This window comes from Gaeumannomyces tritici (genome assembly GCF_000145635.1).
Source record: "Gaeumannomyces tritici R3-111a-1 unplaced genomic scaffold supercont2.6, whole genome shotgun sequence".
Lineage (NCBI taxonomy): Eukaryota > Fungi > Ascomycota > Sordariomycetes > Magnaporthales > Magnaporthaceae > Gaeumannomyces > Gaeumannomyces tritici.
In genome coordinates, this window is record NW_008804550.1 from 3,012,332 (window position 1) to 3,018,254 (window position 5,923).

Sequence of the window (5,923 nt, forward strand, 5' to 3'; positions counted from 1 at the left end):
CTACTACCTACCCCTACCCCCACCCCCCCCCCCCCCCCCGCCCCCCGAAATATATTTCCGCGCGCACTAAACGCAAAATTACCATTTTAACCAAAAACGTTTTTTTTAAAATTGCAAACCGCATACTTATTAAAATTACCATTATATTAATTAAAAAGTTTGGTAATAACGTAAAAATAACGCGCAAATTTTTTAACGGTAACGTAATAATTTTATTTTATATAACCGCCGCTAAGCATACGAAAAATACCGCGTAAATTATTAAAATATTCGGTAACAAAGCAATATACCGAACCCAAATTTATAACGTTATAATTAAAAACATTCGATAAAATGCAACCAATAATAATAATATTTTATTGTACAAATTTAAAACGTACAATATCGGGGCCAAAATTAATTTTATCCATGTATAAAACGTTCGGCAACCGGAAAAATACGCTACGATATTGGTTAGGATTATATTCCCCGCTGCAACCCAAACCGCATGCAATAACGGTTTTATATTTAAAAGCAAAATTTTTAACGTTAAACCGTTTGCAACGGGAACGAAAGCCGTTTAATGTTATAAATGCTACGGGTAAGGATATAAATTAAAGTTTTGCAAAAAAACGGCCCGTTGCCCGCATTGCGCCGGGCCGTTATATAGCAACGGCAAAACCGGGGAATTTTTATGCCCGTTGTACGGGGGTTAATTTATTGCAAAAAAAAGCAAACCGAAATGTTGCAATTGCGGAAACGATTACCCGGCTTTTTAATAAGCGTGCCCCGCAACGAAAAAAAAATTAAAAAGGCCAAAAATACATTTTTAAACCGGCCGAAATAATTTGCTTTAAAAACGGAAAACGAACGCGTACTTTAACCGGATTAAATAAGCCATTTTACCGTCCATACCTTCCCGCTTTTTGCATTTATCCGCTTTTTACCCGGCCCCCCCTAACCGCTACAAAAAAAAACGATTTATTTAATTTAAAATTGCTAACGAAACGCAAACGGGACGGTTTTTTATTAAAAATAACGAAAGCAAAAAAAAATTCCTTAGCCAAAAAACGAATAAGCAAATTACGAAAATTCCGTAACAAAAAAACGTTAAGCTTTTTTAAATCCGTTTTTAAAATAAACCAATACTTTACAAATCCAAACCTCGCTTTTTTCGGTTTTAATAAAATAGCGGGAATAAAGGGAATAAACGAATGCCGGGCCGTTAACGACTTAACGGCATTTAGCAATACCGCGGTTATTAATTTCGACTTTATTAATGCATTAAATTATAAAGCCCTTTCCTTTTCCTTTAATTTATTTTTACCTTAATTGCTTGCATTTTAACTAACCTAGTTCGGCTTTATACCGGTACCGTTTAGCCTTTTTGCAGCCGGAATTACGTTTACCTTTAACCAGTTAATTAACGATAATAACGACGTATAAAATTAAATATATTATATTAAAATATGGGAAAAGGCAAAGGGAAAGGCAACTTTCCCCTTTATAGCGATAAATAATACAACATTTTAATTATTTAAAAGCCGAAGCGTAACCAGCACGGGAACCTTTCGAAACCGTACGGTTATAGCTACAAATTTATTTATTATTAAAAATTTAATTCCAACGCAGCACTTTACGTGCACAACCGTTTCGCCCCCAAATTGTAAACCGTTCGGTGCGGTTACGATTGGGTTTTAATTATAATTATTACGCCGGAAGGCCTATTAAAAATATATTTAATATATTTCCTAAATTTTAAAGCAAGCCCCAATTAAATAACGCTTTTTATTACAATTTTTATTTATTTAACCCAAAAGCATACAATCCTTACAAGCAATTTTAATTTTTATTACCTAATTTAAAATTTATACAATAAATACAACGCAAAAAGCAAAACCTTTTTAAAATTAGCACGCCGCAAACAATTCGAATTAACAACGTTTACAAAAAAATTACGAAAAGGAAACGAAAAAAAAAAATAATACAATTAATTACGTTTGGGTAACGCAATAATTTAAAATGGAATATTTAAAACAAAACAATACGATAAAAAAGTCCAACCATTTATTCCAAATATTTCGCGTTTTTTTTAAACCGTAATAATTTTAATTCCGATAAATTAAAAGCTGGAAATGGAAAAACGTTAAATTAATAAAAAAATTAGCAAAAGCTAAAGCCAAAATGGCCAATAAATTAATAACAACCGGGAATATGCACGACGCCAAAGCTATAAATAAAAAAGCTAACAAATTAATGCAATAATTAACCCAATTTGCTAACCAATTAGCCTTCCAACGGAAATTAAGCCCTTTTAATAAATGCGCCTTTTATTGGATATAAAAATTCGATAATTTCCGTAAAAAAACAAACCGTTTGCAACGCGCTTTTATTAAAAATAAAACGCAAATAGCATAAAAAGCGCATAAAGCCGCAAACAAAGCATTTGTTAAAAAAAACGCCAAACGAAATCCAACCATTAAAAAAACGTTGTTTTCGCAACGGGACAAAATATTAAAAAAAACGGCGCATTTTAAAAACTCGAAAAATGGGCCCGTTTAAAAAGCTTTTAAAAAAAAAACCCAAATTGGTTACCGGATTTAATTAAAATCGGAAAAAACCCGAACACGCTTTGCAATTATTAAAAAAAAGCTAAAATCCTATTATTTAAATTTTTTCCAAACCCGTTAATTAATACTTTTAATATTAGCGAAACCAAATTCCCGAACCACTTTTTCCCAAACCTTTTCCAAATGCCCGTTTTCGTTACCCCGCAAAACATTATGGAAGTAACGGGCCGTACCAAACCGTAAAAAGCCACGGGCTAAAACCACTTTCCAAACGGGCTATTTAAAGCCGTTAAATTGCCGAGCGCAACCGCTATCGCGAAATTTACCAACGCAACAATTGCTATAAGCTATTTCCCGAAGCGCTTTAAAAAGGCCTTTACGGTAATACTACCCAAACCAAACAAAACCACCAAAAAAAAAACAAACCGGGGGATAAAAGCTTATCGCTTTATTATTATTAATTTTAAAAGTTATTAAATTAATTATAACGAAACAAATTGTTAACGAAACGGAAAAAAAAAGCATTTTTCCCAACGGCCAAATAGGCAATTAACGGGTTAAAAGCACGGAATTAGCAATTTAAAAAGTAATGGAAGCGGTAATTATAGCATAAAATTACGGCGTTATTGCGTTATTGTTACAATTTAATTTGTTCGAAGCATTTAATACCGTTAACCATTTCCAATTGCTAAATACGCTAAAAAAATACGGTTTTCCCTTACCAATTGTAAAATGGGTAAAAAGGTGGTTAATAAATAAAACGGTTATTTTGCAATTTAATGGCAATATTTTAAACCCAATTTTAATCCGAACCGGAATTTTCCAAAACTTCCTTTTATTTTTTATACTTTTTATTATATACATTGCATTATTATATAAAAATTTTAAAAGCATTTTAAGGATTTTCGTTACCGGTTTTATTAACGATACCAACCCATTAATAATAAAAAATACCGCAAAAAATACGGTCCGTTTTTTGGAAGCAGCTTGGCCAAAATGCAAAGCATAAGCAACCAAATACGGCATAAAATTTAACAATACCAAAACCAAATTAATCCATTTTAATAAAAACGAGGATTTGTTTGTAATCCAATTCGGCGATATAACGATAATTTCCAACCAAACGGCTAGGTTTTTCGGGGTTTAGCTAAACGCTCGCTTTAATTTTAAAAAATATATTAAAAAAGCAAAAGGCAAGCAAAAAAAGCAATAGCTAGCACTTGTTTAATTTATTTTGTTAACGTAAAGCAATACGTTTGCAAAAAAAAGGCTTTTTTACAACGTAATGTACCGCACGGCTTTAGCATACGGCGCAATAACTTTTTATATAGCTATACCGGCAACGGGCCGCTTTAAAAACGCCGCCAAATAGCTTTAAAAAAAATAGCGCGCGTATTTAAAAACCATTGCCGGGGCTTACAAAACCACTTTACTAACCAATTTCGAAATTAAATGCTTTACCCTTTTAATTAATTTATATTTAAACGAAAAGGTATTAAAAGCAAAAAAAGATGGGAAAAATTTGGAATAAAAAACGTAATCCGGACCGGCATTAATAAAGTGCAACAATATTTTCGATAATTAAAATATTGTAAAAAATAAAAGTATTACACCCATTTAGCCTGGCAAGCAAAAACCGGTAAGCGCAAAAATGGGACCCGTTAAAACCTTTTAAACCCAAGCCCGGCCCCGCCCCAGCAATTACCCAAAAAGCGACCAAAACGAAAGCCAATGCCAAAGCACAAAAATTAACGAACCAAAAGCAAAAAAAAAAAAAAAGGAATGGCTTAAATTTAAATAAAACGCTAAATGCAAAAAAATCCGCGCTATAGCAACGAAAGCAAATTTATTCCGGCCCGCAACCTTTGCAAACAAATTTAATTTTAACGGTTTAATGCTAAAAGTACATTAAAAATTTACTAAAGCTTAAAGCGCAATAGCTATCCAATTAAAAACGGAAAAATTAAAATTAAAAGCGTTTTTTTAAAATAAAAACGTTTTCGACGTATATACGCCCCGTTGCCCGTATAAAACCGGGCAACGGAAAATAACATTTTATTTGTTTGTTAAATGCCCTTTTTATACCAGGTAAAAAATAAGCTTGGGCTGGAAAAATACAAATTACCGCAAAGCATATTTCGAACGATAGCAATAAAAAACAAATACCATTACCGGAATCGATACAAACCAAAACGGCCCCTTTTTGCCCCCCCCTTTTTTATTAACAACACGTTTGGCAATTAAAACAAGCAAATTTAACAATTTTAAAATGGTAAAAAAAAATAACCAATTAAAAACGCAAATACCAAAAAAACGAACCGCCCTAAATAAATAATTTAACGCTAAATTAACAACCGAATATAATTACTTTAATTACCAACCCAGCATAAAAAAGTTATAATTATACGCTTAACCATACTTAGCAATATTTAGCAGCAAATTCGGAAACGAATCGTTGCTTTACATATTTTAGCGCGTACGGATTTTTTCCCGCGCTATTTCCAGCACCCGGTTAAAAAACGCTAAATTATTTTTATTATTACTTTGCTTTACAATCGTTATATTTAATTGCTTATATAAATTAAAAAGTACAAAAGTAACGAAAATAATATTACCACCAAAAAAGGACCGGCATTTACCAATTGCTAAGCTTGCGCAAAAGCAAACTTTTTAACTTTTAAATTGTTAACGATTTCCGTAGCATCGTTAGCACGCAATAAAGCGTTAAAAACTTTCGAAGCGTAAAAAGCAAAAGCTTAAAGCACCGATACCATATTGCCGGAAAAGAACCGCACAAGCTTTAAACCAGCAATACCGGCATTTATAAAAACCCCGGCGCCAAAAAAAAAAAGCATTCGGAAACGGTTAAAAGCAAAACCAGCACCGGTAAGCATTTCGAATTTGTTAAGCCCGTTTTTATTAATACGCCGGAATGTATAAACTTTAGCAACCAATGCGTTATAAACCGCTTAGCATTGTACTATACCGTTAATAAACCAATAAAGTATAAGGAATTAATAAAATTAAAGCAATTTACCAAACATTTGCGGCAATTACTTAACCCAAAATTGCGCATATCCTTAACTTTAAAAAGCAATTAATAATATTTAGCAAAAAGTACGGCCGTAATACGAGCTTTTTTAATAATAACGGGGTAAAGTTAAAAAAAAATACGTTAATAACCCGGCCAAATAACGGAAAGGAAAAAGGAAAAAATAACTTACCGTATTATACCGGATATTTTAATTGGTACAAAAACGATAAAACAATGCGTCCGTATTTGGAAAAACCAATAAATTAACAAATAAAAAATTATTCGGAATTATAAAAAAACGAACCAATTTTAAAATAACAAATTGCAATTTTGCCGAACC